Genomic DNA, 13,137 nt, shown 5'->3' on the forward strand with positions numbered 1-13,137 from the left:
CGCCCCCGCCCACAGCCCACCCAACCTAGGGTACCTGTCTTCTGCTCCATCCACCACCTTCATTTCTCCTGCACTCTCCTTTACCTCTGTCTGTTGAGGCCCTGTCCAGGCTCATCTCAAACACAACTTTCTCAGCTAGGCTCCCTCAAAACTCTGTGTATCGAGGGACAGATCACTTCCTCCCTTGAACAGTATTTAGGTCCACGCTTCTTTCTCCCATAGCCCAACAGGGCATCTTCAGCTTTGGTTTTGGTGTCCTCCAGCCTGAGTAGCTGTCAATCAACATGCCCATCATCGAATGGCTGAACTCAGGGCTGATGGGACTGAGCCAGCTGTTTGCAGCCGAGGTTGTTTCTGAACTGGTTGTAAAGTATTTTAATTATCTCTTCTCAAAAGGAAACCAAAAGCATGAGAATCTTATGGTGGATTAGTTTATCTGTTGCTATGTAACAAATTACCCCAGTACTTGGCTGCTTAATACAACAAACATTTGGTATCTCACAGTCTCCATGCCGCAGGAATTCAGCAGCAGCTCAGCTGCGTGGTTCTTGCTCAGAGTGTCTCGTGAGGTTGTTACTGAGCCAACAGCCGGGCTGCCATCATCTGAAGGCTTGACTGGGGATGGAGGGAATGCTCACAAGATGATGTGCTTGTATGGCTATTGGCAGGTGCTCTCAGTTCCTTGCCACAGGGTGGCCTGAGCGTTCTCACAACATAGCTGTTTGCTTCCCCTAGAGTAATCCAAGAGAGAGGAAAGCAAATTTGCTCTTAAAAACTGCCTTTTGGGACTTCTCTGATGGTCCAGTGGTTAAGAATCTGGCTTCCAAAGTAGGGAGTATGGGTTCAATCCCTGATTGGGGAACTAAGATCCCATATGCCACAGGCAACTGAGCCCATGTGCCCTCGTGCCCATGTTCCAGAAGCCAGCACACTGCAATGAAGACCATGCACAGCCCCAAATTTAAAAACCGTCTTTTATGACCTCGCCTCAGAAGTGACATAGTATCACTTCTACCATCGTCTACTGATCACAAAGACCCACTTGATCCAGTGTGAGACAGGACCATACAATGGTGTGAAACACTCGGGAGTGGAGATAATCAGGGGCTGTCTGAAGTCGACTCCCTTGTATTATTATACCCCCTTCAGCCTAGAATAACTAGGGGCCTCTGTGTTTATCACAGCTAGTTCCTTGCCTCTGGCTAAAACTAGACCCAAATTTTTAAAAAAATAATAAATTAAAAAAAGGAAACTTAAAAAAAAATTAGACTAGACCCAAATGTGCTTCCTCAATTCTCCAACATGAAGTCCCCACTTCCCACCCAGTCACCAGGGATAAGGTCCTTCTTTATACTCCTGCCCAGCAGACTCATTCAGGAGCCCTGGGGTAACCTACTTAGGAACGTCATGGAAACTTTGTGTTCTGAGTGTCTTGGTCTCACTGTGAAGTTTCTACAGCGTCCATGAGGCTAGTGGTACTGGAGCTGCTTACGCTGGTTTGTACCCAATGGACCATATCTAAGGTGAGTGGAAGGGCAGGGGTGGGGAGGGGCTGGCCCTTGCCTGCTAGGACCTTGGATGAACAGACTCAACCCTCTGGTGCCAGAATTGAATCTTCTATTTTCTGACATGATCTTAGACTAGATTTGGGAGCAAAAACCCAGCAACATGGTTGAGATGGAACTGTGGCTTACAACAGACAGAGAAGGAGCAATGGGATGGAGAAATGAGGGACACGCTTCTTTCTCCTCCTCTATTCTTTTCCTTTTCCACTTGCAAAGCTCTCCTAAGACCTGAGAGCTATGTGTTTTCTTCTTTTGTCTTTTTTTTTCTTATTGGTGGTCAGTTTCACTTGCTCATAAATTATTTTTTAAAAACTTTACAAACAGATCAGTCAAGAAATAAAATCACAAATTCACATCTTAACAGTGAACAGGATAGACTCTGTTCTAAACACTTAATCCAGGGACGTCCCTGGTGGTCCAGCGTTAAGACTCTGTGCTTCCACTGCAGGGGACACAGGTTCGATCCCTGGTCAGGGAACTAAGATTTCACATGCTGTGTGGTGTGACTGAAAAATTAAACAAACACTTAATCCAAATCAATCCATTTCATCTTCACAACAATCATATGAAGCAGTTACTATTTTTATCCTCATTTCGCAGATGAGGAAACTAGGGCTCAGAGAAGTATGTTAAGTCACTAGAGGTCCATAGATAGTTGCAGAGCTTGATTTAAGTTCAAGTTGTCTGGCTCCAAACTGCATATCTTAAGTGCTATACTATACTGATTCTCATGTACATTTTAAGATTAAACACATGTAAAAAACTTTGAGTTTACACTGTTAGTTTGAGATATGCCTCAGAGGTAATACAAATAATTTTTGGCCATTTGGATTACTCTAGGAGAAATGTTTGAGGAGTGGTCTTTCACAGGCACCTCTGGAAGAAGCTGAGCCATCTTTCCAAAGACAAAGCTACTGGTTCCCCTTGCCCCGTTGTTTTTGGATCTGGCAGGAGAGGCATGGCTGAGCTATTCTGTCCACATCTTGAAAAAAGTGAAAACCCCGTCTTCGAGACAGAAAACAAGTTGTCCGAGGACACATGTCTGTGATGCCAGGCTGTTGCTCCAAATTCAGTGCTTTTCTCTCTGAAACCCTGTAATTTCACCTGAATTTTCATTCATCTGTCAAAATCCCCCTTAGAAGCCTTGTGAAGATCCAAGTGGTTTAAAGCTCACCCCTGTGCTATGGTAGCAAAGCCATTGCCCAGGCTGCGAACTTGTCACCTGCTTGTTGGGCTGGGTGACCTTGCAAAGCACACAACCTCTGCAGCTGCCAGGAGGGTACACAACTTGTAGGTACCTTCAGGAGAACTGGTTGGGAATGCAAACTGGTACAGCCACTATGGAGAACAGTGTGGAGATTCTTTAAAAAACTGGAAATAGAACTGCCATATAACCCAGCAATCCCACTGCTAGGCATACACACCAAGGAAACCAGAATTGAAAGAGACACGTGTTCATGTTCATCACAGCACTGTTTACTAGCCAGGACATGGAAGCAACCTAGATGTCCATTGGCAGACAAATGGATAAGAAAGCTGTGGTGCATATACACAATGGAATATTATTCAGCTATTAAGAAGAATGCATTTGAATCAGTTCTAATGAGGTAGATGAAACTGGAGCCTATTATACAGAGTGAAGTAAGTCAGAAAGAAAAACACCAATATAATACATTAACGCATATATATGGAATTTAGAAAGATGGTAACGATGACCCTATATGCGAGACAGCGAAAGAGACACAGATGTATAGAACAGACTTTTGGACTCTGTGGGAGAAGGCGAGGGTGGGATGATTTGAGAGAATAGCACCGAAACATGTATATTATCATATGTGAAACAGATGACCAGTCCAGGTTTGGTGCATGAGACAGGATGCTCAGGGCTGGTGCACTGGGATGACCCAGAGGGATGGGTTGGGGAGGGAGGTGGGTGGGGGGTTCAGGATGGGGGACACATGTACACCCATGGCTGATTAATGTCAATGTATGGCAAAAACCACCACAATATTGTAAAGTAATTAGCCTCCAATTAAAATAAATAATTGATTTTAAAAAAGAGAGAGAGAGAACTTGCTGCAAGGAGTATCTTTAACTTCTTCAGCTACTGTCTCTGTAGATCTGCCTAGAGGGTGTGTTTCCCAGGCCGCTCTCTGTCAGTTACTGGGCCCAGTGGGAAGACCACAGCCAGGCTACATGGGGCTCCTCTAATGGACGGGTTTTGCCCTAGGCCTGACCAAGACTTTCTCAAAGCTGCATTGCAGCCTAGGGCTCTTCCTCCCCAATCCTCCTTCTTGCTCCCTCCCCTTCACAGGTGTCAGACCTCCATCATGGTCAGAAGGCTCTTCCTGCTTCCTCATGCTCACTCCCTCTTTCCTTAAGAGTGATTTCCTCAATAAGTCTCCTGCACCGCCAATTCATCTTAGTGTGTGTTTCTTAGGTTCTAGGACCTAGAAGACTTGAATGATATACCCTCTCTACGCCATAGGCCCTACAACCCATCTGCCCCTCAACATAGCTTGTGTCTGATGGTCTTACAATTCTCCATCATTGCTGAGTGGTGGAATAGAAGTGTGACTTCCCTGTCACCACCAGGGGACATAGTGGAATCAGTGGTAGCCATAGCCAGAGGCAAGAAACAGCTGCTTTCCACATCTGGGGTTCCCACCCTATCCATACTCTGTCTCAACACCACCCACTTCCTAGCCTCCAGACCCTCTGCCTGGAGGAAATTTCAGGGTAGAGAAAAAGGACCTCAGGGCTTTGGACTAGGGTAGGAGCCCTGAGTTCCTTTTTTAAAAAATTTACTTACTTTTTTTGGCGGTGCTGCACGGCATGTGGGATCTTAGTTCCCCAACCAGGATTCGAATCCTTGTCCCCTGCAATGGAAGCACAGATTCCTAACCACTGAACCACCAGGGAAAGTGAAAGTCACTCAGTCATGTCTGACTCTTTGTGACCCCGTGGACTATACAGTCCATGGAATTTTCCAAGCCAGAATACTGGAGTGGGTAGCCATTCTCTTCTCCAGGGAATCTTCCAATCCAGAGATCGAACCTAGGTCTCCCACCCTGCAGGAGGATTCTTTCCTAGCTTAGACACCAGGGAAGCCCTAGAATACTGGAATGGGTAGCCTATTCCTTCTCCAGCGGATCTCCTGACCCAGAAATTGAATGGAGGTCTCCTGCCTTGCAAGCGCATTCTTTACCAGTTGAGATACCAGGGAAGCCCGAACCACCAGGCAAGTCCTTCTTTTTTTTAAAAAAATTGATTTTTATTAGAGTATAGTTGCTTTGAGCTTCCCAGGTGGCGCTAGTGGTAAAGAACCCTGCCTGCCAATGCAGAAGACCTAAGAGACATGAGTTGATCCCTGGGTCAGGAAGATTTCCTAGAGGAGGGCATGGCAATCCACTCCAATGCTTTTGCCTGGAGAATCCCATGAACAAAAGAGCCTCGCAGGCTATAGTCCATGGGGTCGCAAAGAGCGGGACGTGACTGCAGCGACAAAGCACGCACAGACAGTTGCTTTACAATGTGGTGTTAGTTTCTGCTGCACAGCAAGGAGCCCTGAGCTTTAATCCTGTCCCTATGGCTAAGTTCCCTTCTCTGGGCTTCAGTTTTCCCCATCTGTACAGTGTGACTTTGGCTTGACTGGCCCGGGTAGGGGAAGGGGGATATAAGGGGGTCTGGGTTTAAGAAATGCCTTGGCAGCTAGTGATGACTAAGCTAATTCTTCTGCTTGTTAGGACTTCCCAGGCGGCCCAAGTGGTAAAGAATCCACCTGCCAATGCAGGAGATGCAAGAGATGTGGGTTCGATCCCTGGGTTGGAAAGATCCCCTGGAGAAGGGCATGGCAACCCACTCTGGTCTTCCTGCCTGGAAAATCCCATGGACAGAAGAGCCTGGTAGGCCACAGCCTGTGGGGTCACAGAGTCAGACATGACTGTGAGCATGCACACACACTCGCTTCTGCTGTTGAGACCAGACCAGACGGTACAGGTTGGAAGCTCTACCTGACAGCATCAAGGGAGGCCAGGCCTAGAACCATGCCTGACTATGGTCTGATCCCACAGGTTGCTGAGTGCCATGCCTGGACTCCTGGGGGTGGCCATCTACCCCGGGACCGACAGCTCCCTGAGGAGCCATGGTCAGGGGAGGTAAGCAGACAGTAGTGACACGAGGCGGTCAGGCTGCCATAGAGGGAAGCATGGAAGTACAAGGAGGCGGTACCAGCGCCCGAAGGAGGATGGACAGGCCTCTGAGAGAAGGACTTGTGCTGGGCTTTAGAGGCAGAGGACTTCCCTAGTGGCTCAGATGGTAAAGAATCTACCTGTAATGCAGGAGACCCAGGTTCTATCCCTGAGTCGGGAAGATCCTCCCGAGTAGGAAATGGCAATCCACTCCAGTATTCTTGCCTGGAGAATTCCATGGACAGAGGAGCCTGGTGGGCTATAGTCTATGGGATTTCACAGAGTCGGACACAACTGACTGACTAACACAGTTACATTTGAAGGCGGAATAGAATTGCCCAGATAGAAAAGGGAAAGCCTTTCAAAATGGACAGAATACAAAGACTCAGAGGCATGAACCTACGTTATTTGTGTGTCCTAAAACATAAGAGAAACGGCAGGGCGGGGGTGGAGGTCAGGGAAGCGCTGAAAGAGTAAGCTGTGCCCATAAAGGACCTGCAGTAAGGTTGAGGATTTTACAGCCTTTATATTGCCCTTAGACGGCTTAGCTCCATTTTACAGATGAGGAAACTGAGGCCTCCCCAGAGATGGTGAGGGGCTTTGACAGGAATGCTCTGGGCAGTGTCAAGACCAGATCAGGCTTGGGAGCCAGAGGCCAAGTGGTCCTCTCCTTGTTGGGTGGGCAGTACCAGGGACCAGGCTCTCCCCCACCCCTCATGGCCATCTGACTTCAGGGAGCAGGGTGTCCTCAGCCCCTCCCCTTCCCCCACTCCCCATGTCCTTATCCCGCTGACGTCATGTACACATGGAAGAGAAATTCGTGGAGATTCCAGAAAGGCCAGAGCGTGGGAACCCGGACAGACGCTGCTGGCGCCGCCCCAGCAGCAGAGTGTCTGGATGCTGCCTAAGGGGCTCTGGGATGCGTCCAGGGCCTCCAGGTTCCTCTGTTACAGGCCAACCCCCAGGGCTTGAGAAATCTAGGCAAGCCCTGACCACCTGGCCCCGGGGGGCCTATGTGGAGCTTTGCGCTGCCTGCACACAGGTGTGGCAGCGTGTGGGCATCAAGACAGTGGGCCAGGCTAGTTGCTCTCAGGGGTCCCAGGCTGAGCCTGCTATAGATGAAAAAGACCCCTTTGAATTCTGCAGCCCAGGGATTGGGAAAGGAACCAAAGCAGTATTGTCCATCACTCCCCTGGACAGGGAGCTGGGAGAGTGTGTGTGTATGTGTGTGTTATAGGCAGACAAACAGACATAGACAGATGGCCCCAGCCCCCACCCTGCTGGCCCCAGGGGTGGCTGTGCACCGCCTGTTCCGCACATGTGGCTCCCAGCAGCTGCACATTCCATTAGTGACCAGCTGTGGCGGCAGCTGGGGAGGTAGGGAGTGAGCACTGATGGGTCCCAGGGGAGCAGGGGAGGAGGGCAAAGGGAGGACAGGAAGGGCCTGGGAGGAGCAGGAGTCAGGGAGGCGGTGAGGCAAGGAGGCTCAGTTTGTTCTCAGGATGGAATACTGAGTAGAAAGGCAGTGATGGGGAATGCTCGACGTCTGGGCAGGAGGCCTTGGCAGTATGTACCTTGGCAAAGAGAGCCTGGGGGAGTTCCAGGGTGGCTAGGTTCTACTTGTTCGAGGTGTTGGCACACAGGTGGACCGACACGAGTGTAAGGAGAAAGACTGTGCAGTTGGATACATAGGTCTGGCTCAGAAAAAAGGTCTGCATTAGAGATTAAAAATTAGGGAACCAGGACTTCCCTGATGGTCCAGTGGCTAAGACTCCAAGCTCCCAATGCAGGGGGTCAGGGTTTGATTCCTGGTTAGGGAACTAGATGCCACATGCTGGAATTAAAAGATTCAGCATGCCTCCACTAATACCAGGTGCAGCCCAACAGAAAGAATTGGGGAATGATTGGCTTATAAGAGGTAAAGGCATGGGAGGAGATGAATCACCTAGAGAGAAAATACATGGAGACAGAGGCTGAGCCCAAATGCTAACATTACCAAGTACTCCTTCTAAACAACAGGCATGGCGCTATGCATCTCACTTCATCTAATTCTTACAACAAGACTATGGAGTGAGTAGTTTTGTTTTCATCTCATTTTACAGATGAGAAAACCAAGGCACGGGAAATTCTTTCTTATCCCAGCTCACCTCTTGCCTCACTGTGTGGCCGCTAGGGATGTTCTGTCCCTCTTTGGGTCTCAGTGTCCACAGACACATGGAGAAGGGCAAGGGCCTGCAGAGAGAGTGCTGAGTGGCACCCAGGTGCTCCAGCCACTCCTCCCAGACCCTGGACTGGGACTGCGCCTGTTGTAACTCTGCTGTTTTCCTGTAGAGACCTTCAGGAGCCCCCAGCTCCCTCCCCATCGCTTGTCATTCACTAATATTTACCAAACACTTATTATGTGCCAAACACTGCTTTGTTAGGAGAGGATGAGGAGCAAACAGTTTGGTTTTTGCCTTTATGTCCCAGAGACAGATATAAGTTATCACATGATTAACTACCAGCTTCCCAGGTGGCGCTAGTGGTAAGGAACCACCTGACTATGCAGGAGACATGGGTTGGATCCCTGGGTCGGGAAGATCTCCTAGAGGAGGGCATGGCAACCCATTCCAGTACTGTTGCCTGGAGAATCCCATAGACAGAAGAGCCTGGCTACAGTCCATAGGGTTACAAAGAGTCAGACACGACTGAAGCGACTCAGCACCCCCACACAATGGCTGTCCAGAGCATCTCTATGACAATCACCCTCTCCTCTAGGACGCCCAACACCTCTATCACTCTGCAGTTAGGCGCTCAGTGTCTGGCCCAGCAGAGGGCTCTGAAACCCCATTCCAACATATGGCCCATGTGCAATCTAACCACTGGCACCAAGCCATGTCTGTCTAGTTATTTGACTACCAGCCCTAGGAGAAGAAGGGGGCTGACCTAATGTGGGCTCAGGGATTACGAAAGTATCGTTTTGTGTTTGCACGTGTCTTTCTCTTAGATCCCCTGGACTGGCTGCCGAACCCGTGTTCCCGACCCTCTCTGACTTGGCCCCAGGTGCTCTATTCTTGTTCAATTTTCCTCTTCCACCCCCAGAGTTTCTCTGGGTATAGTTCACAGGGATCTAGGCTAAGTTCTCCTCCTCCTTGCTCTGCACTAGCTCTTTGAGACACCCCATGTACCCTGGAGCTTCAGCTGAGAGTCCCCAAATCCCTATTCCAGCTCAGACATCTCCCTGAGTTCTCCTCCTGGGTGTTCTCCATGGGTCACACAAGCAGTAAGGTCACAGTGCATTTACCTTCTCGTGTGTTTCTCTTTGGTGCCTGTCACCTTCACCCACTCAGTCATCCAGACAGAAGCCCTGCATCATGTGGATTTGTTTCATCTTTTTTCCCTTCTAAACCAGAACCTATTGCCTGGACTATTGTACGAGGCTTCTGATTGGTCCACCACACTCCAGGGCATGAATCTGGTGCCAGCCTACCTGGGTGGAGTCCCAACTTTACCATTTACTAGCTGTGTGATCTTGGATTAATTACTCAGCTTCCCTATGTCTCAGTACAATGGGATTAAAATAGAGTAAAAATAGTAACTTCTATTATAGGGTTGTTGTGAAGTTTAAATGGGCTTCCCTGGGCTCAGTAGGTAAAGAATCTGCCTGCAATGCAGGAGACATAGGAGAGGTGGGTTCGATCCCTGGGTCAGGAAGATACCCTGGAGGAGGACATGGCGTCCCATTCCTTGCCTGAAAAATCCCGTGGACAGAGGAGCTCGGTGGGTCCAGAGGGTTGCAAAGAGTTGGACACAACTGAGCAACTAAGAACACCTGTGAGGTTGAAACGAGTTAATACATGTCAAATAGTACAGTGCTTGATACCTGATGCAGTAAAAGCACAATAAAAATTTATTTTGGCGTTGGTATTATGATCATTTATTTATTTTACAAGTTTATTTTTAATATTTATTTATTTGGCTGCATCAGAGCTTTATTTGGCTGCATCAGAGCTCAGCTGTGGCATGCAAGATCTTCACTGTGGCCTGCGGGATCTTTTTTTTTTTTAGTTGCTGCATTCAAACTCTTAGTTGCAGCACGTAGGATTTAGTTCCCTGAGCTGTGCTCCGCTAAGTTGATTTTGTCGTCTCTGACTCTTTGTGACCCTGTGAACTGTAGCCCGCCAGGCTCCTCTGTCCATAGGATTCCCCAGGCAAGAATATTGGAGTGGGTTGCGGCGCGCTCCTCCAGGGGATCTTTCCGATCCAGGGATCCAACCCGCATCTCTTGTGTCTCCTGCATTGGCAGGCAGGTTCTTTATCACTAGCACCAGGGATCAAACACGGGCCCCTTGCATTGGGAGTGCGGAGTCTGAGCTATCAGACCACCGGGGATGTCCCTCACAACAATTTTAAATGTTTACTCTGCATGAGACACTTTACTAGGCACTAAGGGACATGATAATGAAAAACACAAGTGACTTCTACCCCCAAGAACTTCACAGTTAAGGTGGAAGCGCCTTCATAGAATCCACAGAGGGATAGTTTCCTGCTGCTCAATCCATGCCCTATTCACTTCCATCTTAAAATAAAACAAAAGCAAAAATAAACAAACCCAGATTCCACGTCTGCCTCCAGTTATTATCCTAGCTTACATTCCCATCGTAGTCAAGCATCTCAAATGAGTTTATTCTGCTCTCAAATATTTATTGCACATCTACCTAACGCCTGGCATTGTACTAGGTGCTGGAGAATCAGCAGGGAACAGGAGAGACAAGTGTCTACCCTCAATGAGTTTATCTTGTGGTGGACGACACAGATGATAAATAAATATCTCAACCTATCAGTGGTAAAGAATCCACCTGCCAATGTAGGAGATGGCAGATTTGATTCCTGGGTCAGGAAAATCCTCTGGAGAAGGAAATGGCAACTCACTCCAGTATTCTTGCCTGGGAAATTTCATGGACAAAGAGCCTGGCAAGCTACAGTCCATGAGATCGCAAAGAGACGGACACAACCGACTAACCAACAACCATGAGCTTAATAGATGTTGTAAAGTAAAATGGTGTGAGGCAGGGGGCACAAAGTGATCCGAGGATGTGTGGCCATTTTAGACAGGTGGTCAGGAAAGTCTTCTCTAAGGACGTAACATATGAACAAAGACCTGAATAAAGTGAGATGATGAGTCCGAGACAATTGGGGGAAGAGGATTCTGGGAAAATGGAACAACCAATTCGAAGTCCTGCAGCAACCACAGGCAGGAAATGTCAGCGGAAGGGCACGAAGGCTCTAGTGCATGGGTGAACAGGAAAGGGGCAGAACCCAGGGCTTGGGATGGCCTCACACCCAGGAACGCCCTGGCGGTCCTGAGAGTTACTAGGGTTGCTTTCTTTCACTCTCAGAGGTGCCCCAGTCTCACATGTCACCCTGTGTATAGGCCACGGTAAGCAGTTGGCATTTTATTCTGAATGTCATGGGAAGCTTATGGATGGTTTTGAGCAGGAAGTGATGTGATCTGACTGACGTTTTAAATGATCATGACCGAGTCCTTGAAACACCCTCTGGCTCCTGTAACCCCCACCCTTGGCTCTCCTCCACCTCCCGGCTGTTTCTTGTCAGCCTCCTCTGGCAGCTCTTTTTCTTCTACTCAGCCTCTAAATCTTGGGGGTTTCTCTAGACCAGTGGTTTTCAGTGGGTGGGGGGTGGGGTAGGGTGCAGGATTTCTCACCCAGGAGACATTTGGTATTATTATCTAAAGACATTTTTAATTGTTATGACCTGGGCAGGTACTGCTGGTATGGAGTGAGTAGAAACCAGGGATTCTACTAAACATTCTAAAGTGCACGGAACAGCCCCAGGCAATAAAGAATTTTCCAGCCCAAAATGTCAAGTGGGACTGAGGTCAAGAAACCCTGTCCTAGGGACTTCCTTGGTGGCCCAGTGGCTAAGACTCTGCACTCCCAATGCAGGGGGCCTGGGTTCAATCCCTGGTCAGGGAACTAGATTCCCATATGCCATAACTGAGTTTGCATGCCTGTACTAAAGATCCCGCGTGCTGCACGAAGACAGACAATCCTGAGTGCCACAGCTGAGACACAGCGCAGCCAAAAGAATAAATATTTTTTAAAAAGAAAGAAAACCTGTACTAGATTAGCACTGTCCAACGGAAATAGAATGGGGAGCAGCATATACAATTAAAATTTTTCCAGCAGCCACAAAAAAATCCTAAAAAGACAAGTTAACTTTTAATGTTTTATTAATCCAATATGTTTAAAAATTACAAAATCTCAACATGTTATGACTGCAAACCTCTCTTGGTTGAAGTTTCCATTCCACTAATGGGTGCCCACGGAAGCTGTGTGAGTGCCGAGGACATCTGGAGGAAGAGAGCCCACAGGTGTGGCTGGTGTGACCGTCAGGGTCTCCCGAGGAAGCCCAGGCTGTCAGTTCTGCCTGTGCACGCCAGCTGTGTTATCTGTGTGTCTGCATGTTTGGGTCTGTGTACTTGTGCTTAGTCGCTCAGTCACGTGCAACTCTTTGCAACCCTTTGGACTGTAGCCCACCAGGATACTCTGGCCATGGGATTTTTCAGGCAAGAATACTGGAGTGGGTTGCCATTTCCTCCTCCAGGGGATCTTCCTGACCCAGGGATCCAACCCACGTCTCCTGTGTCTCCTGCCTTTCGGGTGGATTCTTTACCCATTGAGCCATCAAGGAAACCTGTGTGCGTGTACCTGGCCATGAGATACTGTCTGTGGTCATGTGTGGAAGGGGGCATGGGATGGTTTCGTCCCGGACCATAATCAAGTGTCCCCAGGCAGGTCTTGCTGAGGGAGTGAAAGTGCAGTTATTCTCAGATGACCAATCCCACTCTCCCAAGTGGGGCTGGGGTGGGAGTGGCTTTCTCCGTGTCCTGGTGGGTGAGTCAAAGGGAAAGACTTCGCTGGTGTCTGACCCACCACATGGAGATGGCCTTCCCGTCTCCTCCTCCTCCCTGCTCATGAAGTCCACCTTCCAGGATGCCCCATTTGGTTTCCTTCTGAGCCCTGGGGGTCAATCCTCTGGTCCATGAGGATGGCAGATGAATCTCTGAGACTCTTCCTTGAGTCTCCCTTCCCAGGAGCAGAGCAGTAGGAGCCCCTGCCGAATGAACACTTTGGTCTGTTGTAGGGGAGTCCCATGAAGGGAGGCTGGAGACTGCCACCCACTCCTTTTTGAGGCATCGCTTCAGGAATGGGTCTTCTCCGAGACTTCTTGGCCTCTCAGGACAGCTTGGCCTCTAGTGAACTGATTCCCAGGGACACCCAGCACCCCCACCACCAAGACAGGTTCTCAGGCACCTTGGCCAGAGCCGGTCCTGCTCAGGTGGTGCAGCCTAAACTTCCGCCATCCCTTTTGGGATGACA

The 13,137-nt window shown here is 49.0% G+C and overlaps 1 non-coding gene across 1 annotated transcript; it reads left to right on the forward strand.

The window, feature by feature from the left end:
* Nucleotides 1-11,657: 11,657 nt before the first annotated feature.
* Nucleotides 11,658-11,730, forward strand: TRNAG-CCC (transfer RNA glycine (anticodon CCC)). The gene has a single exon. It is a non-coding gene; the product is annotated as a tRNA-Gly (tRNA).
* The last annotated feature ends 1,407 nt before the right edge of the window (nucleotides 11,731-13,137 follow it).

The sequence above is a fragment of the Bos indicus genome, chromosome 3 (assembly GCF_029378745.1).
Source record: "Bos indicus isolate NIAB-ARS_2022 breed Sahiwal x Tharparkar chromosome 3, NIAB-ARS_B.indTharparkar_mat_pri_1.0, whole genome shotgun sequence".
Lineage (NCBI taxonomy): Eukaryota > Metazoa > Chordata > Mammalia > Artiodactyla > Bovidae > Bos > Bos indicus.